Below are 18,163 nucleotides of genomic sequence, written 5' to 3'. Positions count from 1 at the left end.
TGTTGTAAGCTTTTCCAATCCTGCAAACAATTAAAGCTTACATTTCCATGTTATTTACATCTTTTGCACAAATTTGTAGTTGAAACTCTTTTGTGTTGTAAATGTTGATGTGTTGAAATGGAATGCTTTGTGTTGTAAATGTTGATGTGTTGAAATGGAATGCTTTTGCTTGGTTTTGAACAAATATGGTCTTAGCTATGAAATTTGAATCCTCTAGTTTGCAAGGTGCTTCTGCTTACGGCCATTCCACCCTTAGAATGCCTGATCTCGTCTGATCTCAGAAGCTACCTAGGGTTGGGCCTGGTTAGTACTTGAATGGGAGACTGTCTGGGAATATCAGGTGTTGTAAGCTTTTCCAATCCTGCAAACAATTAAAGCTTACATTTCCATGTTATTTACATCTTTTGCACAAATTTGTAGTTGAAACTCTTTTGTGTTGTAAATGTTTATGTGTTGAAATGGAATGCTTTTGCTTGGTTTTGAACAAATATGGTCTTAGCTATGAAATTTGAATCCTCTAGTTTGCAAGGTGCTTCTGCTTACGGCCATTCCATCCTTAGAATGCCTGATCTCGTCTGATCTCAGAAGCTACCTAGGGTTGGGCCTGGTTAGTACTTGAATGGGAGACTGTCTGGGAATACCAGGTGTTGTAAGCTTTTCCAATCCTGCAAACAATTAAAGCTTACATTTCCATGTTATTTACATCTTTTGCACAAATTTGTAGTTGAAACTCTTTTGTGTTGTAAATGTTGATGTGTTGAAATGGAATGCTTTTGCTTGGTTTTGAACAAATATGGTCTTAGCTATGAAATTTGAATCCTCTAGTTTGCAAGGTGCTTCTGCTTACGGCCATTCCACCCTTAGAATGCCTGATCTCGACTGATCTCAGAAGCTACGTAGGGTTGGGCCTGGTTATTAATTGAATGGGAGACTGTCTGGGAATATCAGGTGTTGTAAGCTTTTCCAATCCTGCAAACAATTAAAGCTTACATATCCATGTTATTTACATCTTTTGCACAAATTTGTAGTTGAAACTCTTTTGTGTTGTAAATGTTGATGTGTTGAAATGGAATGCTTTTGCTTGGTTTTGAACAAATATGGTCTTAGCTATGAAATTTGAATCCTCTAGTTTGCAAGGTGCTTCTGCTTACGGCCATTCCACCCTTAGAATGCCTGATCTCGTCTGATCTCAGAAGCTACCTAGGGTTGGGCCTGGTTAGTACTTGAATGGGAGACTGTCTGGGAATATCAGGTGTTGTAAGCTTTTCCAATCCTGCAAACAATTAAAGCTTACATTTCCATGTTATTTACATCTTTTGCACAAATTTGTAGTTGAAACTCTTTTGTGTTGTAAATGTTGATGTGTTGAAATGGAATGCTTTTGCTTGGTTTTGAACAAATATGGTCTTAGCTATGAAATTTGAATCCTCTAGTTTGTAAGGTGCTTCTGCTTACGGCCATTCCGCCCTTAGAATGCCTGATCTCGTCTGATCTCAGAAGCTACCTAGTTTGGGCACGGTTAGTACTTGAATGGGAGACTGTCTGGGAATACCAGGTGTTGTAAGCTTTTCCAATCCTGCAAACAATTAAAGCTTACATTTCCATGTTATTTACATCTTTTGCACAAATTTGTAGTCGAAACTCTTTTGTGTTGTAAATGTTGATGTGTTGAAATGGAATGTTTTTGCTTGGTTTTGAACAAATATGGTCTTATCTATGAAATTTGAATCCTCTAGTTTGCAAGGCTCTTCTGCTTACGGCAATTCCACCCTTAGAATGCCTGATCTCGTCTGATCTCAGAAGCTACTTAGGGTTGGGCCTGGTTAGTACTTGAATGGGAGACTGTCTGGGAATACCAGGTGTTGTAAGCTTTTCCAATCCTGCAAACAATTAAAGCTTACATTTCCATGTTATTTACATCTTTTGCACAAATTTGTAGTTGAAACTCTTTTGTGTTGTAAATGTTGATGTGTTGAAATGGAATGCTTTTGCTTGGTTTTGAACAAATATGGTCTTAGCTATGAAATTTGAATCCTCTAGTTTGCAAGGTGCTTCTGCTTACGGCCATTCCACCCTTAGAATGCCTGATCTCGTCTGATCTCAGAAGCTACCTACGGTTGGGCACGGTTAGTACTTGAATGGGAGACTGTCTGGGAATACCAGGTGTTGTAAGCTTTTCCAATCCTGCAAACAATTAAAGCTTACATTTCCATGTTATTTACATCTTTTGCACAAATTTGTAGATGAAACTCTTTTGTGTTGTAAATGTTGATGTGTTGAAATGGAATGCTTTGTATTGTAAATGTTGATGTGTTGAAATGGAATGCTTTTGCTTGGTTTTGAACAAATATGGTCTTAGCTATGAAATTTGAATCCTCTAGTTTGCAAGGTGCTTCTGCTTATGGCCATTCCACCCTTAGAATGCCTAATCTCGTCTGATCTCAGAAGCTACCAAGGGTTGGGCCTGGTTAGTACTTGAATGGGAGACTGTCTGGGAATACCAGGTGTTGTAAGCTTTTCCAATCCTGCAAACAATTAAAGCTTACATTTCCATGTTATTTACATCTTTTGCACAAATTTGTAGTTGAAACTCTTTTGTGTTGTAAATGTTGATGTGTTGAAATGGAATGCTTTTGCTTGGTTTTGAACAAATATGGTCTTAGCTATGAAATTTGAATCCTCTAGTTTGCAAGGTGCTTCTGCTTACGGCCATTCCACCCTTATAATGCCTGATCTCGACTGATCTCAGAAGCTACCTAGGGTTGGGCCTGGTTAGTAATTGAATGGGAGACTGTCTGGGAATATCAGGTGTTGTAAACTTTTCCAATCCTGCAAACATTTAAAGCTTACATTTCCATGTTATTTACATCTTTTGCACAAATTTGTAGTTGAAACTCTTTTGTGTTGTAAATGTTGATGTGTTGAAATGGAATGCTTTTGCTTGGTTTTGAACAAATATGGTCTTAGCTATGAAATTTGAATCCTCTAGTTTGCAAGGTGCTTCTGCTTACGGCCATTCCACCCTTAGAATGCCTGATCTCGTCTGATCTCAGAAGCTACCTAGGGTTGGGCCTGGTTAGTACTTGAATGGGAGACTGTCTGGGAATATCAGGTGTTGTAAGCTTTTCCAATCCTGCAAACAATTAAAGCTTACATTTCCATGTTATTTACATCTTTTGCACAAATTTGTAGTTGAAACTCTTTTGTGTTGTAAATGTTGATGTGTTGAAATGGAATGCTTTTGCTTGGTTTTGAACAAATATGGTCTTAGCTATGAAATTTGAATCCTCTAGTTTGCAATGTGCTTCTGCTTACGGCCATTCCACCCTTAGAATGCCTGATCTCGTCTGATCTCAGAAGCTACCTACGGTTGGGCACGGTTAGTACTTGAATGGGAGACTGTCTGGGAATACCAGGTGTTGTAAGCTTTTCCAATCCTGCAAACAATTAAAGCTTACATTTCCATGTTATTTACATCTTTTGCACAAATTTGTAGTTGAAACTCTTTTGTGTTGTAAATGTTGATGTGTTGAAATGGAATGCTTTTGCTTGGTTTTGAACAAATATGGTCTTAGCTATGAAATTTGAATCCTCTAGTTTGCAAGGTGCTTCTGCTTACGGCCATTCCACCCTTAGAATGCCTGATCTCGTCTGATCTCAGAAGCTACCTAGGGTTGGGCCTGGTTAGTACTTGAATGGGAGACTGTCTGGGAATACCAGGTGTTGTAAGCTTTTCCAATCCTGCAAACAATTAAAGCTTACATTTCCATGTTATTTACATCTTTTGCACAAATTTGTAGTTGAAACTCTTTTGTGTTGTAAATGTTGATGTGTTGAAATGGAATGCTTTTGCTTGGTTTTGAACAAATATGGTCTTAGCTATGAAATTTGAATCCTCTAGTTTGCAAGGTGCTTCTGCTTACGGCCATTCCACCCTTAGAATGCCTGATCTCGACTGATCTCAGAAGCTACCTAGGGTTGGGCCTGGTTAGTAATTGAATGGGAGACTGTCTGGGAATATCAGGTGTTGTAAGCTTTTCCAATCCTGCAAACAATTAAAGCTTACATTTCCATGTTATTTACATCTTTTGCACAAATTTGTAGTTGAAACTCTTTTGTGTTGTAAATGTTGATGTGTTGAAATGGAATGCTTTGTATTGTAAATGTTGATGTGTTGAAATGGAATGCTTTTGCTTGGTTTTGAACAAATATGGTCTTAGCTATGAAATTTGAATCCTCTAGTTTGCAAGGTGCTTCTGCTTACGGCCATTCCACCCTTAGAATGCCTGATCTCGTCTGATCTCAGAAGCTACCTAGGGTTGGGCCTGGTTAGTACTTGATTGGGAGACTGTCTGGGAATACCAGGTGTTGTAAGCTTTTCCAATCCTGCAAACAATTAAAGCTTACATTTCCATGTTATTTACATCTTTTGCACAAATTTGTAGTTGAAACTCTTTTGTGTTGTAAATGTTGATGTGTTGAAATGGAATGCTTTTGCTTGGTTTTGAACAAATATGGTCTTAGCTATGAAATTTGAATCCTCTAGTTTGCAAGGTGCTTCTGCTTACGGCCATTCCACCCTTAGAATGCCTGATCTCGTCTGATCTCAGAAGCTACCTAGGGTTGGGCCTGGTTAGTACTTGAATGGGAGACTGTCTGGGAATATCAGGTGTTGTAAGCTTTTCCAATCCTGCAAACAATTAAAGCTTACATTTCCATGTTATTTACATCTTTTGCACAAATTTGTAGTTGAAACTCTTTTGTGTTGTAAATGTTGATGTGTTGAAATGGAATGCTTTTGCTTGGTTTTGAACAAATATGGTCTTAGCTATGAAATTTGAATCCTCTAGTTTGCAAGGTGCTTCTGCTTACGGCCATTCCACCCTTAGAATGCCTGATCTCGTCTGATCTCAGAAGCTACCTAGGGTTGGGCACGGTTAGTACTTGAATGGGAGACTGTCTGGGAATACCAGGTGTTGTAAGCTTTTCCAATCCTGCAAACAATTAAAGCTTACATTTCCATGTTATTTACATCTTTTGCACAAATTTGTAGATGAAACTCTTTTGTGTTGTAAATGTTGATGTGTTGAAATGGAATGCTTTGTATTGTAAATGTTGATGTGTTGAAATGGAATGCTTTTGCTTGGTTTTGAACAAATATGGTCTTAGCTATGAAATTTGAATCCTCTAGTTTGCAAGGTGCTTCTGCTTACGGCCATTCCACCCTTAGAATGCCTGATCTCGTCTGATCTCAGAAGCTACCTAGGGTTGGGCCTGGTTAGTACTTGAATGGGAGACTGTCTGGGAATACCAGGTGTTGTAAGCTTTTCCAATCCTGCAAACAATTAAAGCTTACATTTCCATGTTATTTACATCTTTTGCACAAATTTGTAGTTGAAACTCTTTTGTGTTGTAAATGTTGATGTGTTGAAATGGAATGCTTTTGCTTGGTTTTGAACAAATATGGTCTTAGCTATGAAATTTGAATCCTCTAGTTTGCAAGGTGCTTCTGCTTACGGCCATTCCATCCTTAGAATGCCTGATCTCGTCTGATCTCAGAAGCTACCTAGGGTTGGGCCTGGTTAGTACTTGAATGGGAGGCTGTCTGGGAATACCAGGTGTTGTAAGCTTTTCCAATCCTGCAAACAATTAAAGCTTACATTTCCATGTTATTTACATCTTTTGCACAAATTTGTAGTTGAAACTCTTTTGTGTTGTAAATGTTGATGTGTTGAAATGGAATGCTTTTGCTTGGTTTTGAACAAATATGGTCTTAGCTATGAAATTTGAATCCTCTAGTTTGCAAGGTGCTTCTGCTTACGGCCATTCCACCCTTAGAATGCCTGATCTCGTCTGATCTCAGAAGCTACCTAGGGTTGGGCCTGGTTAGTACTTGAATGGGAGACTGTCTGGGAATACCAGGTGTTGTAAGCTTTTCCAATCCTGCAAACAATTAAAGCTTACATTTCCATGTTATTTACATCTTTTGCACAAATTTGTAGTTGAAACTCTTTTGTGTTGTAAATGTTGATGTGTTGAAATGGAATGCTTTTGCTTGGTTTTGAACAAATATGGTCTTAGCTATGAAATTTGAATCCTCTAGTTTGCAAGGTGCTTCTGCTTACGGCCATTCCACCCTTAGAATGCCTGATCTCGTCTTATCTCAGAAGCTACCTAGGGTTGGGCCTGGTTCGTACTTGAATGGGAGACTGTCTGGGAATACCAGGTGTTGTAAGCTTTTCCAATCCTGCAAACAATTAAAGCTTACATTTCCATGTTATTTACATCTTTTGCACAAATTTGTAGATGAAACTCTTTTGTGTTGTAAATGTTGATGTGTTGAAATGGAATGCTTTGTGTTGTAAATGTTGATGTGTTGAAATGGAATGCTTTTGCTTGGTTTTGAACAAATATGGTCTTAGCTATGAAATTTGAATCCTCTAGTTTGCAAGGTGCTTCTGCTTACGGCCATTCCACCCTTAGAATGCCTGATCTCGTCTGATCTCAGAAGCTACCTAGGGTTGGGCCTGGTTAGTACTTGAATGGGAGACTGTCTGGGAATACCAGGTGTTGTAAGCTTTTCCAATCCTGCAAACAATTAAAGCTTACATTTCCATGTTATTTACATCTTTTGCACAAATTTGTAGTTGAAACTCTTTTGTGTTGTAAATGTTGATGTGTTGAAATGGAATGCTTTTGCTTGGTTTTGAACAAATATGGTCTTAGCTATGAAATTTGAATCCTCTAGTTTGCAAGGTGCTTTTGCTTACGGCCATTCCACCCTTAGAATGCCTGATCTCGACTGATCTCAGAAGCTACCTAGGGTTGGGCCTGGTTAGTAATTGAATGGGAGACTGTCTGGGAATATCAGGTGTTGTAAGCTTTTCCAATCCTGCAAACAATTAAAGCTTACATTTCCATGTTATTTACATCTTTTGCACAAATTTGTAGTTGAAACTCTTTTGTGTTGTAAATGTTGATGTGTTGAAATGGAATGCTTTGTATTGTAAATGTTGATGTGTTGAAATGGAATGCTTTTGCTTGGTTTTGAACAAATATGGTCTTAGCTATGAAATTTGAATCCTCTAGTTTGCAAGGTGCTTCTGCTTACGGCCATTCCACCCTTAGAATGCCTGATCTCGTCTGATCTCAGAAGCTACCTAGGGTTGGGCCTGGTTAGTACTTGATTGGGAGACTGTCTGGGAATACCAGGTGTTGTAAGCTTTTCCAATCCTGCAAACAATTAAAGCTTACATTTCCATGTTATTTACATCTTTTGCACAAATTTGTAGTTGAAACTCTTTTGTGTTGTAAATGTTGATGTGTTGAAATGGAATGCTTTTGCTTGGTTTTGAACAAATATGGTCTTAGCTATGAAATTTGAATCCTCTAGTTTGCAAGGTGCTTCTGCTTACGGCCATTCCACCCTTAGAATGCCTGATCTCGTCTGATCTCAGAAGCTACCTAGGGTTGGGCCTGGTTAGTACTTGAATGGGAGACTGTCTGGGAATATCAGGTGTTGTAAGCTTTTCCAATCCTGCAAACAATTAAAGCTTACATTTCCATGTTATTTACATCTTTTGCACAAATTTGTAGTTGAAACTCTTTTGTGTTGTAAATGTTGATGTGTTGAAATGGAATGCTTTTGCTTGGTTTTGAACAAATATGGTCTTAGCTATGAAATTTGAATCCTCTAGTTTGCAAGGTGCTTCTGCTTACGGCCATTCCACCCTTAGAATGCCTGATCTCGTCTGATCTCAGAAGCTACCTAGGGTTGGGCACGGTTAGTACTTGAATGGGAGACTGTCTGGGAATACCAGGTGTTGTAAGCTTTTCCAATCCTGCAAACAATTAAAGCTTACATTTCCATGTTATTTACATCTTTTGCACAAATTTGTAGATGAAACTCTTTTGTGTTGTAAATGTTGATGTGTTGAAATGGAATGCTTTGTATTGTAAATGTTGATGTGTTGAAATGGAATGCTTTTGCTTGGTTTTGAACAAATATGGTCTTAGCTATGAAATTTGAATCCTCTAGTTTGCAAGGTGCTTCTGCTTACGGCCATTCCACCCTTAGAATGCCTGATCTCGTCTGATCTCAGAAGCTACCTAGGGTTGGGCCTGGTTAGTACTTGAATGGGAGACTGTCTGGGAATACCAGGTGTTGTAAGCTTTTCCAATCCTGCAAACAATTAAAGCTTACATTTCCATGTTATTTACATCTTTTGCACAAATTTGTAGATGAAACTCTTTTGTGTTGTAAATGTTGATGTGTTGAAATGGAATGCTTTGTGTTGTAAATGTTGATGTGTTGAAATGGAATGCTTTTGCTTGGTTTTGAACAAATATGATCTTAGCTATGAAATTTGAATCCTCTAGTTTGCAAGGTGCTTCTGCTTACGGCCATTCCACCCTTAGAATGCCTGATCTCGTCTGATCTCAGAAGCTACCTAGGGTTGGGCCTGGTTAGTACTTGAATGGGAGACTGTCTGGGAATATCAGGTGTTGTAAGCTTTTCCAATCCTGCAAACAATTAAAGCTTACATTTCCATGTTATTTACATCTTTTGCACAAATTTGTAGTTGAAACTCTTTTGTGTTGTAAATGTTGATGTGTTGAAATGGAATGCTTTTGCTTGGTTTTGAACAAATATGGTCTTAGCTATGAAATTTGAATCCTCTAGTTTGCAAGGTGCTTCTGCTTACGGCCATTCCACCCTTAGAATGCCTGATCTCGTCTGATCTCAGAAGCTACCTAGGGTTGGGCACGGTTAGTACTTGAATGGGAGACTGTCTGGGAATTCCAGGTGTTGTAAGCTTTTCCAATCCTGCAAACAATTAAAGCTTACATTTCCATGTTATTTACATCTTTTGCACAAATTTGTAGTTGAAACTCTTTTGTGTTGTAAATGTTGATGTGTTGAAATGGAATGCTTTGTGTTGTAAATGTTGATGTGTTGAAATGGAATGCTTTTGCTTGGTTTTGAACAAATATGGTCTTAGCTATGAAATTTGAATCCTCTAGTTTGCAAGGTGCTTCTGCTTACGGCCATTCCACCCTTAGAATGCCTGATCTCGTCTGATCTCAGAAGCTACCTAGGGTTGGGCCTGGTTAGTACTTGAATGGGAGACTGTCTGGGAATATCAGGTGTTGTAAGCTTTTCCAATCCTGCAAACAATTAAAGCTTACATTTCCATGTTATTTACATCTTTTGCACAAATTTGTAGTTGAAACTCTTTTGTGTTGTAAATGTTGATGTGTTGAAATGGAATGCTTTTGCTTGGTTTTGAACAAATATGGTCTTAGCTATGAAATTTGAATCCTCTAGTTTGCAAGGTGCTTCTGCTTACGGCCATTCCACCCTTAGAATGCCTGATCTCGTCTGATCTCAGAAGCTACCTAGGGTTGGGCACGGTTAGTACTTGAATGGGAGACTGTCTGGGAATACCAGGTGTTGTAAGCTTTTCCAATCCTGCAAACAATTAAAGCTTACATTTCCATGTTATTTACATCTTTTGCACAAATTTGTAGATGAAACTCTTTTGTGTTGTAAATGTTGATGTGTTGAAATGGAATGCTTTGTATTGTAAATGTTGATGTGTTGAAATGGAATGCTTTTGCTTGGTTTTGAACAAATATGGTCTTAGCTATGAAATTTGAATCCTCTAGTTTGCAAGGTGCTTCTGCTTACGGCCATTCCACCCTTAGAATGCCTGATCTCGTCTGATCTCAGAAGCTACCTAGGGTTGGGCCTGGTTAGTACTTGAATGGGAGACTGTCTGGGAATACCAGGTGTTGTAAGCTTTTCCAATCCTGCAAACAATTAAAGCTTACATTTCCATGTTATTTACATCTTTTGCACAAATTTGTAGTTGAAACTCTTTTGTGTTGTAAATGTTGATGTGTTGAAATGGAATGCTTTTGCTTGGTTTTGAACAAATATGGTCTTAGCTATGAAATTTGAATCCTCTAGTTTGCAAGGTGCTTCTGCTTACGGCCATTCCACCCTTAGAATGCCTGATCTCGTCTGATCTCAGAAGCTACCTAGGGTTGGGCACGGTTAGTACTTGAATGGGAGACTGTCTGGGAATACCAGGTGTTGTAAGCTTTTCCAATCCTGCAAACAATTAAAGCTTACATTTCCATGTTATTTACATCTTTTGCACAAATTTGTAGATGAAACTCTTTTGTGTTGTAAATGTTGATGTGTTGAAATGGAATGCTTTGTATTGTAAATGTTGATGTGTTGAAATGGAATGCTTTTGCTTGGTTTTGAACAAATATGGTCTTAGCTATGAAATTTGAATCCTCTAGTTTGCAAGGTGCTTCTGCTTACGGCCATTCCACCCTTAGAATGCCTGATCTCGTCTGATCTCAGAAGCTACCTAGGGTTGGGCCTGGTTAGTACTTGAATGGGAGACTGTCTGGGAATACCAGGTGTTGTAAGCTTTTCCAATCCTGCAAACAATTAAAGCTTACATTTCCATGTTATTTACATCTTTTGCACAAATTTGTAGTTGAAACTCTTTTGTGTTGTAAATGTTGATGTGTTGAAATGGAATGCTTTTGCTTGGTTTTGAACAAATATGGTCTTAGCTATGAAATTTGAATCCTCTAGTTTGGAAGGTGCTTCTGCTTACGGCCATTCCACCCTTAGAATGCCTGATCTCGTCTGATCTCAGAAGCTACCTAGGGTTGGGCCTGGTTAGTACTTGAATGGGAGACTGTCTGGGAATACCAGGTGTTGTAAGCTTTTCCAATCCTGCAAACAATTAAAGCTTACATTTCCATGTTATTTACATCTTTTGCACAAATTTGTAGTTGAAACTCTTTTGTGTTGTAAATGTTGATGTGTTGAAATGGAATGCTTTTGCTTGGTTTTGAACAAATATGGTCTTAGCTATGAAATTTGAATCCTCTAGTTTGCAAGGTGCTACTGCTTACGGCCATTCCACCCTTAGAATTCCTGATCTTGTCTGATCTCAGAAGCTACCTAGGGTTGGGCCTGGTTAGTACTTGAATGGGAGACTGTCTGGGAATATCAGGTGTTGTAAGCTTTTCCAATCCTGCAAACAATTAAAGCTTACATTTCCATGTTATTTACATCTTTTGCACAAATTTGTAGTTGAAACTCTTTTGTGTTGTAAATGTTGATGTGTTGAAATGGAATGCTTTTGCTTGGTTTTGAACAAATATGGTCTTAGCTATGAAATTTGAATCCTCTAGTTTGCAAGGTGCTTCTGCTTACGGCCATTCCACCCTTAGAATGCCTGATCTCGTCTGATCTCAGAAGCTACCAAGGGTTGGGCCTGGTTAGTACTTGAATGGGAGACTGTCTGGGAATACCAGGTGTTGTAAGCTTTTCCAATCCTGCAAACAATTAAAGCTTACATTTCCATGTTATTTACATCTTTTGCACAAATTTGTAGTTGAAACTCTTTTGTGTTGTAAATGTTGATGTGTTGAAATGGAATGCTTTTGCTTGGTTTTGAACAAATATGGTCTTAGCTATGAAATTTGAATCCTCTAGTTTGGAAGGTGCTTCTGCTTACGGCCATTCCACCCTTAGAATGCCTGATCTCGTCTGATCTCAGAAGCTACCTAGGGTTGGGCCTGGTTAGTACTTGAATGGGAGACTGTCTGGGAATACCAGGTGTTGTAAGCTTTTCCAATCCTGCAAACAATTAAAGCTTACATTTCCATGTTATTTACATCTTTTGCACAAATTTGTAGTTGAAACTCTTTTGTGTTGTAAATGTTGATGTGTTGAAATGGAATGCTTTTGCTTGGTTTTGAACAAATATGGTCTTAGCTATGAAATTTGAATCCTCTAGTTTGCAAGGTGCTTCTGCTTACGGCCATTCCACCCTTAGAATGCCTGATCTCGTCTGATCTCAGAAGCTACCAAGGGTTGGGCCTGGTTAGTACTTGAATGGGAGACTGTCTGGGAATACCAGGTGTTGTAAGCTTTTCCAATCCTGCAAACAATTAAAGCTTACATTTCCATGTTATTTACATCTTTTGCACAAATTTGTAGTTGAAACTCTTTTGTGTTGTAAATGTTGATGTGTTGAAATGGAATGCTTTTGCTTGGTTTTGAACAAATATGGTCTTAGCTATGAAATTTGAATCCTCTAGTTTGCAAGGTGCTTCTGCTTACGGCCATTCCACCCTTAGAATGCCTCATCTCGTCTGATCTCAGAAGCTACCAAGGGTTGGGCCTGGTTAGTACTTGAATGGGAGACTGTCTGGGAATACCAGGTGTTGTAAGCTTTTCCAATCCTGCAAACAATTAAAGCTTACATTTCCATGTTATTTACATCTTTTGCACAAATTTGTAGTTGAAACTCTTTTGTGTTGTAAATGTTGATGTGTTGAAATGGAATGCTTTTGCTTGGTTTTGAACAAATATGGTCTTAGCTATGAAATTTGAATCCTCTAGTTTGCAAGGTGCTTCTGCTAACGGCTATTCCACCCTTAGAATGCCTGATCTCGTCTGATCTCAGAAGCTACCTAGGGTTGGGCCTGGTTAGTACTTGAATGGGAGACTGTCTGGGAATACCAGGTGTTGTAAGCTTTTCCAATCCTGCAAACAATTAAAGCTTACATTTCCATGTTATTTACATCTTTTGCACAAATTTGTAGTTGAAACTCTTTTGTGTTGTAAATGTTGATGTGTTGAAATGGAATGCTTTTGCTTGGTTTTGAACAAATATGGTCTTAGCTATGAAATTTGAATCCTCTAGTTTGCAAGGTGCTTCTGCTTACGGCCATTCCACCCTTAGAATGCCTGATCTCGTCTGATCTCAGAAGCTACCTAGGGTTGGGCCTGGTTAGTACTTGAATGGGAGACTGTCTGGGAATACCAGGTGTTTTAAGCTTTTCCAATCCTGCAAACAATTAAAGCTTACATTTCCATGTTATTTAAATCTTTTGCACAAATTTGTAGTTGAAACTCTTTTGTGTTGTAAATGTTGATGTGTTGAAATGGAATGCTTTTGCTTGGTTTTGAACAAATATGGTCTTAGCTATGAAATTTGAATCCTCTAGTTTGCAAGGTGCTTCTGCTTACGGCCATTCCACCCTTAGAATGCCTGATCTCGTCTGATCTCAGAAGCTACCTAGGGTTGGGCCTGGTTAGTACTTGAATGGGAGACTGTCTGGGAATACCAGGTGTTGTAAGCTTTTCCAATCCTGCAAACAATTAAAGCTTACATTTCCATGTTATTTACATCTTTTGCACAAATTTGTAGTTGAAACTCTTTTGTGTTGTAAATGTTGATGTGTTGAAATGTAATGCTTTTGCTTGGTTTTGAACAAATATGGTCTTAGCTATGAAATTTGAATCCTCTAGTTTGCAAGGTGCTTCTGCTTACGGCCATTCCACCCTTAGAATGCCTGATCTCGTCTGATCTCAGAAGCTACCTAGGGTTGGGCCTGGTTAGTACTTGAATGGGAGACTGTCTGGGAATATCAGGTGTTGTAAGCTTTTCCAATCCTGCAAACAATTAAAGCTTACATTTCCATGTTATTTACATCTTTTGCACAAATTTGTAGATGAAACTCTTTTGTGTTGTAAATGTTGATGTGTTGAAATGGAATGCTTTGTGTTGTAAATGTTGATGTGTTGAAATGGAATGCTTTTGCTTGGTTTTGAACAAATATGGTCTTAGCTATGAAATTTGAATCCTCTAGTTTGCAAGGTGCTTCTGCTTACGGCCATTCCACCCTTAGAATGCCTGATCTCGTCTGATCTCAGAAGCTACCTAGGGTTGGGCCTGGTTAGTACTTGAATGGGAGACTGTCTGGGAATATCAGGTGTTGTAAGCTTTTCCAATCCTGCAAACAATTAAAGCTTACATTTCCATGTTATTTACATCTTTTGCACAAATTTGTAGTTGAAACTCTTTTGTGTTGTAAATGTTGATGTGTTGAAATGGAATGCTTTTGCTTGGTTTTGAACAAATATGGTCTTAGCTATGAAATTTGAATCCTCTAGTTTGCAAGGTGCTTCTGCTTACGGCCATTCCACCCTTAGAATGCCTGATCTCGTCTGATCTCAGAAGCTACCTAGGGTTGGGCCTGGTTAGTACTTGAATGAGAGACTGTCTGGGAATACCAGGTGTTGTAAGCTTTTCCAATCCTGCAAACAATTAAAGCTTACATTTCCATGTTATTTACATCTTTTGCACAAATTTGTAGTTGAAACTCTTTTGTGTTGTAAATGTTGATGTGTTGAAATGGAATGCTTTTGCTTGGTTTTGAACAAATATGGTCTTAGCTATGAAATTTGAATCCTCTAGTTTGCAAGGTACTTCTGCTTACGGCCATTCCACCCTTAGAATGCCTGATCTCGTCTGATCTCAGAAGCTACCTAGGGTTGGGCCTGGTTAGTACTTGAATGGGAGACTGTCTGGGAATACCAGGTGTTGTAAGCTTTTCCAATCCTGCAAACAATTAAAGCTTACATTTCCATGTTATTTACATCTTTTGCACAAATTTGTAGTTGAAACTCTTTTGTGTTGTAAATGTTGATGTGTTGAAATGGAATGCTTTTGCTTGGTTTTGAACAAATATGGTCTTAGCTATGAAATTTGAATCCTCTAGTTTGCAAGGTGCTTCTGCTTACGGCCATTCCACCCTTAGAATGCCTGATCTCGTCTGATCTCAGAAGCTACCTAGGGTTGGGCCTGGTTAGTACTTGAATGGGAGACTGTCTGGGAATACCAGGTGTTGTAAGCTTTTCCAATCCTGCAAACAATTAAAGCTTACATTTCCATGTTATTTACATCTTTTGCACAAATTTGTAGTTGAAACTCTTTTGTGTTGTAAATGTTGATGTGTTGAAATGGAATGCTTTTGCTTGGTTTTGAACAAATATGGTCTTAGCTATGAAATTTGAATCCTCTAGTTTGCAAGGTGCTTCTGCTTACGGCCATTCCACCCTTAGAATGCCTGATCTCGTCTGATCTCAGAAGCTACCTAGGGTTGGGCCTGGTTAGTACTTGAATGGGAGACTGTCTGGGAATACCAGGTGTTGTAAGCTTTTCCAATCCTGCAAACAATTAAAGCTTACATTTCCATGTTATTTACATCTTTTGCACAAATTTGTAGTTGAAACTCTTTTGTGTTGTAAATGTTGATGTGTTGAAATGGAATGCTTTTGCTTGGTTTTGAACAAATATGGTCTTAGCTATGAAATTTGAATCCTCTAGTTTGCAAGGTTCTTCTGCTTACGGCCATTCCACCCTTAGAATGCCTGATCTCGTCTGATCTCAGAAGCTACCTAGGGTTGGGCCTGGTTAGTACTTGAATGGGAGACTGTCTGGGAATACCAGGTGTTGTAAGCTTTTCCAATCCTGCAAACAATTAAAGCTTACATTTCCATGTTATTTACATCTTTTGCACAAATTTGTAGTTGAAACTCTTTTGTGTTGTAAATGTTGATGTGTTGAAATGGAATGCTTTTGCTTGGTTTTGAACAAATATGGGCTTAGCTATGAAATTTGAATCCTCTAGTTTGCAAGGTGCTTCTGCTTACGGCCATTCCACCCTTAGAATGCCTGATCTCGTCTGATCTCAGAAGCTACCTAGGGTTGGGCCTGGTTAGTACTTGAATGGGAGACTGTCTGGGAATACCAGGTGTTGTAAGCTTTTCCAATCCTGCAAACAATTAAAGCTTACATTTCCATGTTATTTACATCTTTTGCACAAATTTGTAGTTGAAACTCTTTTGTGTTGTAAATGTTGATGTGTTGAAATGGAATGCTTTTGCTTGGTTTTGAACAAATATGGTCTTAGCTATGAAATTTGAATCCTCTAGTTTGCAAGGTGCTTCTGCTTACGGCCATTCCACCCTTAGAATGCCTGATCTCGTCTGATCTCAGAAGCTACCTAGGGTTGGGCCTGGTTAGTACTTGAATGGGAGACTGTCTGGGAATATCAGGTGTTGTAAGCTTTTCCAATCCTGCAAACAATTAAAGCTTACATTTCCATGTTATTTACATCTTTTGCACAAATTTGTAGATGAAACTCTTTTGTGTTGTAAATGTTGATGTGTTGAAATGGAATGCTTTGTGTTGTAAATGTTGATGTGTTGAAATGGAATGCTTTTGCTTGGTTTTGAACAAATATGGTCTTAGCTATGAAATTTGAATCCTCTAGTTTGCAAGGTGCTTCTGCTTACGGCCATTCCACCCTTAGAATGCCTGATCTCGTCTGATCTCAGAAGCTACCTAGGGTTGGGCCTGGTTAGTACTTGAATGGGAGACTGTCTGGGAATACCAGGTGTTGTAAGCTTTTCCAATCCTGCAAACAATTAAAGCTTACATTTCCATGTTATTTACATCTTTTGCACAAATTTGTAGTTGAAACTCTTTTGTGTTGTAAATGTTGATGTGTTGAAATGGAATGCTTTTGCTTGGTTTTGAACAAATATGGTCTTAGCTATGAAATTTGAATCCTCTAGTTTGCAAGGTGCTTCTGCTTACGGCCATTCCACCCTTAGAATGCCTGATCTCGTCTGATCTCAGAAGCTACCTAGGGTTGGGCCTGGTTAGTACTTGAATGGGAGACTGTCTGGGAATACCAGGTGTTGTAAGCTTTTCCAATCCTGCAAACAATTAAAGCTTACATTTCCATGTTATTTACATCTTTTGCACAAATTTGTAGTTGAAACTCTTTTGTGTTGTAAATGTTGATGTGTTGAAATGGAATGCTTTTGCTTGGTTTTGAACAAATATGGTCTTAGCTATGAAATTTGAATCCTCTAGTTTGCAAGGTGCTTCTGCTTACGGCCATTCCACTCTTAGAATGCCTGATCTCGTCTGATCTCAGAAGCTACCTAGGGTTGGGCCTGGTTAGTACTTGAATGGGAGACTGTCTGGGAATACCAGGTGTTGTAAGCTTTTCCAATCCTGCAAACAATTAAAGCTTACATTTCCATGTTATTTACATCTTTTGCACAAATTTGTAGTTGAAACTCTTTTGTGTTGTAAATGTTGATGTGTTGAAATGGAATGCTTTTGCTTGGTTTTGAACAAATATGGTCTTAGCTATGAAATTTGAATCCTCTAGTTTGCAAGGTGCTTCTGCTTACGGCCATTCCACCCTTAGAATGCCTGATCTCGTCTGATCTCAGAAGCTACCTGGGGTTGGGCCTGGTTAGTACTTGAATGGGAGACTGTCTGGGAATACCAGGTGTTGTAAGCTTTTCCAATCCTGCAAACAATTAAAGCTTACATTTCCATGTTATTTACATCTTTTGCACAAATTTGTAGTTGAAACTCTTTTGTGTTGTAAATGTTGATGTGTTGAAATGGAATGCTTTTGCTTGGTTTTGAACAAATATGGTCTTAGCTATGAAATTTGAATCCTCTAGTTTGCAAGGTGCTTCTGCTTACGGCCATTCCACCCTTAGAATGCCTGATCTCATCTGATCTCAGAAGCTACGTAGGGTTGGGCCTGGTTAGTACTTGAATGGGAGACTTTCTGGGAATACCAGGTGTTGTAAGCTTTTCCAATCCTGCAAACAATTAAAGCTTACATTTCCATGTTATTTACATCTTTTGCACAAATTTGTAGTTGAAACTCTTTTGTGTTGTAAATGTTGATGTGTTGAAATGGAATGCTTTTGCTTGGTTTTGAACAAATATGGTCTTAGCTATGAAATTTGAATCCTCTAGTTTGCAAGGTGCTTCTGCTTACGGCCATTCCACCCTTAGAATGCCTGATCTCGTCTGATCTCAGAAGCTACCAAGGGTTGGGCCTGGTTAGTACTTGAATGGGAGACTGTCTGGGAATACCAGGTGTTGTAAGCTTTTCCAATCCTGCAAACAATTAAAGCTTACATTTCCATGTTATTTACATCTTTTGCACAAATTTGTAGTTGAAACTCTTTTGTGTTGTAAATGTTGATGTGTTGAAATGGAATGCTTTTGCTTGGTTTTGAACAAATATGGTCTTAGCTATGAAATTTGAATCCTCTAGTTTGCAAGGTGCTTCGGCTTACGGCCATTCCACCCTTAGAATGCCTGATCTCGTCTGATCTCAGAAGCTACCTAGGGTTGGGCCTGGTTAGTACTTGAATGGGAGACTGTCTGGGAATACCAGGTGTTGTAAGCTTTTCCAATCCTGCAAACAATTAAAGCTTACATTTCCATGT

The 18,163-nt window shown here is 38.7% G+C and overlaps 57 pseudogenes; all 57 read left to right on the top strand.

Moving 5' to 3' along the window:
• The first annotated feature begins 233 nt into the window (after nucleotides 1–233).
• LOC140570662 (5S ribosomal RNA) lies at nucleotides 234–352 on the top strand (annotated as a pseudogene).
• Nucleotides 353–537: 185 nt separating this feature from the next.
• On the top strand, nucleotides 538–656 carry LOC140571208 (5S ribosomal RNA; annotated as a pseudogene).
• Nucleotides 657–841: 185 nt separating this feature from the next.
• Nucleotides 842–960, top strand: LOC140567637 (5S ribosomal RNA; annotated as a pseudogene).
• A 185-nt stretch (nucleotides 961–1,145) lies between these two features.
• On the top strand, nucleotides 1,146–1,264 carry LOC140570661 (5S ribosomal RNA; annotated as a pseudogene).
• Nucleotides 1,265–1,752: 488 nt separating this feature from the next.
• On the top strand, nucleotides 1,753–1,871 carry LOC140571150 (5S ribosomal RNA; annotated as a pseudogene).
• A 185-nt stretch (nucleotides 1,872–2,056) lies between these two features.
• LOC140567002 (5S ribosomal RNA) lies at nucleotides 2,057–2,175 on the top strand (annotated as a pseudogene).
• Nucleotides 2,176–2,397: 222 nt separating this feature from the next.
• On the top strand, nucleotides 2,398–2,516 carry LOC140572406 (5S ribosomal RNA; annotated as a pseudogene).
• A 185-nt stretch (nucleotides 2,517–2,701) lies between these two features.
• LOC140567824 (5S ribosomal RNA) lies at nucleotides 2,702–2,820 on the top strand (annotated as a pseudogene).
• Nucleotides 2,821–3,005: 185 nt separating this feature from the next.
• LOC140570660 (5S ribosomal RNA) lies at nucleotides 3,006–3,124 on the top strand (annotated as a pseudogene).
• A 185-nt stretch (nucleotides 3,125–3,309) lies between these two features.
• Nucleotides 3,310–3,428, top strand: LOC140567001 (5S ribosomal RNA; annotated as a pseudogene).
• A 185-nt stretch (nucleotides 3,429–3,613) lies between these two features.
• On the top strand, nucleotides 3,614–3,732 carry LOC140569082 (5S ribosomal RNA; annotated as a pseudogene).
• Nucleotides 3,733–3,917: 185 nt separating this feature from the next.
• Nucleotides 3,918–4,036, top strand: LOC140567389 (5S ribosomal RNA; annotated as a pseudogene).
• A 222-nt stretch (nucleotides 4,037–4,258) lies between these two features.
• Nucleotides 4,259–4,377, top strand: LOC140570488 (5S ribosomal RNA; annotated as a pseudogene).
• Nucleotides 4,378–4,562: 185 nt separating this feature from the next.
• Nucleotides 4,563–4,681, top strand: LOC140570659 (5S ribosomal RNA; annotated as a pseudogene).
• Nucleotides 4,682–4,866: 185 nt separating this feature from the next.
• Nucleotides 4,867–4,985, top strand: LOC140572871 (5S ribosomal RNA; annotated as a pseudogene).
• Nucleotides 4,986–5,207: 222 nt separating this feature from the next.
• Nucleotides 5,208–5,326, top strand: LOC140569081 (5S ribosomal RNA; annotated as a pseudogene).
• Nucleotides 5,327–5,511: 185 nt separating this feature from the next.
• On the top strand, nucleotides 5,512–5,630 carry LOC140572546 (5S ribosomal RNA; annotated as a pseudogene).
• Nucleotides 5,631–5,815: 185 nt separating this feature from the next.
• Nucleotides 5,816–5,934, top strand: LOC140569080 (5S ribosomal RNA; annotated as a pseudogene).
• Nucleotides 5,935–6,119: 185 nt separating this feature from the next.
• LOC140567432 (5S ribosomal RNA) lies at nucleotides 6,120–6,238 on the top strand (annotated as a pseudogene).
• Nucleotides 6,239–6,460: 222 nt separating this feature from the next.
• On the top strand, nucleotides 6,461–6,579 carry LOC140569079 (5S ribosomal RNA; annotated as a pseudogene).
• A 185-nt stretch (nucleotides 6,580–6,764) lies between these two features.
• On the top strand, nucleotides 6,765–6,883 carry LOC140567388 (5S ribosomal RNA; annotated as a pseudogene).
• A 222-nt stretch (nucleotides 6,884–7,105) lies between these two features.
• On the top strand, nucleotides 7,106–7,224 carry LOC140570487 (5S ribosomal RNA; annotated as a pseudogene).
• Nucleotides 7,225–7,409: 185 nt separating this feature from the next.
• On the top strand, nucleotides 7,410–7,528 carry LOC140570658 (5S ribosomal RNA; annotated as a pseudogene).
• A 185-nt stretch (nucleotides 7,529–7,713) lies between these two features.
• On the top strand, nucleotides 7,714–7,832 carry LOC140572870 (5S ribosomal RNA; annotated as a pseudogene).
• Nucleotides 7,833–8,054: 222 nt separating this feature from the next.
• On the top strand, nucleotides 8,055–8,173 carry LOC140569078 (5S ribosomal RNA; annotated as a pseudogene).
• A 222-nt stretch (nucleotides 8,174–8,395) lies between these two features.
• Nucleotides 8,396–8,514, top strand: LOC140570657 (5S ribosomal RNA; annotated as a pseudogene).
• A 185-nt stretch (nucleotides 8,515–8,699) lies between these two features.
• Nucleotides 8,700–8,818, top strand: LOC140573083 (5S ribosomal RNA; annotated as a pseudogene).
• A 222-nt stretch (nucleotides 8,819–9,040) lies between these two features.
• On the top strand, nucleotides 9,041–9,159 carry LOC140570654 (5S ribosomal RNA; annotated as a pseudogene).
• Nucleotides 9,160–9,344: 185 nt separating this feature from the next.
• LOC140572869 (5S ribosomal RNA) lies at nucleotides 9,345–9,463 on the top strand (annotated as a pseudogene).
• Nucleotides 9,464–9,685: 222 nt separating this feature from the next.
• LOC140569077 (5S ribosomal RNA) lies at nucleotides 9,686–9,804 on the top strand (annotated as a pseudogene).
• Nucleotides 9,805–9,989: 185 nt separating this feature from the next.
• LOC140572868 (5S ribosomal RNA) lies at nucleotides 9,990–10,108 on the top strand (annotated as a pseudogene).
• A 222-nt stretch (nucleotides 10,109–10,330) lies between these two features.
• LOC140569076 (5S ribosomal RNA) lies at nucleotides 10,331–10,449 on the top strand (annotated as a pseudogene).
• Nucleotides 10,450–10,634: 185 nt separating this feature from the next.
• LOC140569074 (5S ribosomal RNA) lies at nucleotides 10,635–10,753 on the top strand (annotated as a pseudogene).
• Nucleotides 10,754–10,938: 185 nt separating this feature from the next.
• LOC140573144 (5S ribosomal RNA) lies at nucleotides 10,939–11,057 on the top strand (annotated as a pseudogene).
• A 185-nt stretch (nucleotides 11,058–11,242) lies between these two features.
• On the top strand, nucleotides 11,243–11,361 carry LOC140569052 (5S ribosomal RNA; annotated as a pseudogene).
• Nucleotides 11,362–11,546: 185 nt separating this feature from the next.
• Nucleotides 11,547–11,665, top strand: LOC140569073 (5S ribosomal RNA; annotated as a pseudogene).
• Nucleotides 11,666–11,850: 185 nt separating this feature from the next.
• On the top strand, nucleotides 11,851–11,969 carry LOC140569040 (5S ribosomal RNA; annotated as a pseudogene).
• A 185-nt stretch (nucleotides 11,970–12,154) lies between these two features.
• LOC140572635 (5S ribosomal RNA) lies at nucleotides 12,155–12,273 on the top strand (annotated as a pseudogene).
• Nucleotides 12,274–12,458: 185 nt separating this feature from the next.
• Nucleotides 12,459–12,577, top strand: LOC140572272 (5S ribosomal RNA; annotated as a pseudogene).
• Nucleotides 12,578–12,762: 185 nt separating this feature from the next.
• Nucleotides 12,763–12,881, top strand: LOC140572803 (5S ribosomal RNA; annotated as a pseudogene).
• A 185-nt stretch (nucleotides 12,882–13,066) lies between these two features.
• On the top strand, nucleotides 13,067–13,185 carry LOC140569072 (5S ribosomal RNA; annotated as a pseudogene).
• A 185-nt stretch (nucleotides 13,186–13,370) lies between these two features.
• LOC140570653 (5S ribosomal RNA) lies at nucleotides 13,371–13,489 on the top strand (annotated as a pseudogene).
• Nucleotides 13,490–13,711: 222 nt separating this feature from the next.
• Nucleotides 13,712–13,830, top strand: LOC140570652 (5S ribosomal RNA; annotated as a pseudogene).
• A 185-nt stretch (nucleotides 13,831–14,015) lies between these two features.
• On the top strand, nucleotides 14,016–14,134 carry LOC140572649 (5S ribosomal RNA; annotated as a pseudogene).
• A 185-nt stretch (nucleotides 14,135–14,319) lies between these two features.
• On the top strand, nucleotides 14,320–14,438 carry LOC140569071 (5S ribosomal RNA; annotated as a pseudogene).
• Nucleotides 14,439–14,623: 185 nt separating this feature from the next.
• Nucleotides 14,624–14,742, top strand: LOC140569070 (5S ribosomal RNA; annotated as a pseudogene).
• A 185-nt stretch (nucleotides 14,743–14,927) lies between these two features.
• Nucleotides 14,928–15,046, top strand: LOC140569069 (5S ribosomal RNA; annotated as a pseudogene).
• A 185-nt stretch (nucleotides 15,047–15,231) lies between these two features.
• Nucleotides 15,232–15,350, top strand: LOC140569068 (5S ribosomal RNA; annotated as a pseudogene).
• A 185-nt stretch (nucleotides 15,351–15,535) lies between these two features.
• Nucleotides 15,536–15,654, top strand: LOC140569067 (5S ribosomal RNA; annotated as a pseudogene).
• Nucleotides 15,655–15,839: 185 nt separating this feature from the next.
• On the top strand, nucleotides 15,840–15,958 carry LOC140570651 (5S ribosomal RNA; annotated as a pseudogene).
• A 222-nt stretch (nucleotides 15,959–16,180) lies between these two features.
• Nucleotides 16,181–16,299, top strand: LOC140569066 (5S ribosomal RNA; annotated as a pseudogene).
• A 185-nt stretch (nucleotides 16,300–16,484) lies between these two features.
• LOC140569065 (5S ribosomal RNA) lies at nucleotides 16,485–16,603 on the top strand (annotated as a pseudogene).
• Nucleotides 16,604–16,788: 185 nt separating this feature from the next.
• On the top strand, nucleotides 16,789–16,907 carry LOC140570948 (5S ribosomal RNA; annotated as a pseudogene).
• A 185-nt stretch (nucleotides 16,908–17,092) lies between these two features.
• On the top strand, nucleotides 17,093–17,211 carry LOC140570345 (5S ribosomal RNA; annotated as a pseudogene).
• A 185-nt stretch (nucleotides 17,212–17,396) lies between these two features.
• On the top strand, nucleotides 17,397–17,515 carry LOC140568696 (5S ribosomal RNA; annotated as a pseudogene).
• A 185-nt stretch (nucleotides 17,516–17,700) lies between these two features.
• Nucleotides 17,701–17,819, top strand: LOC140569028 (5S ribosomal RNA; annotated as a pseudogene).
• A 185-nt stretch (nucleotides 17,820–18,004) lies between these two features.
• LOC140569063 (5S ribosomal RNA) lies at nucleotides 18,005–18,123 on the top strand (annotated as a pseudogene).
• The last annotated feature ends 40 nt before the right edge of the window (nucleotides 18,124–18,163 follow it).

Source organism: Salminus brasiliensis, chromosome 11, assembly GCF_030463535.1.
Source record: "Salminus brasiliensis chromosome 11, fSalBra1.hap2, whole genome shotgun sequence".
In the NCBI taxonomy this organism is placed as follows: Eukaryota; Metazoa; Chordata; class Actinopteri; order Characiformes; family Bryconidae; genus Salminus; species Salminus brasiliensis.
The sequence above is the reverse complement of the archived record's forward strand: the minus strand, read 5'-3'. Positions and strand labels throughout refer to the sequence as shown.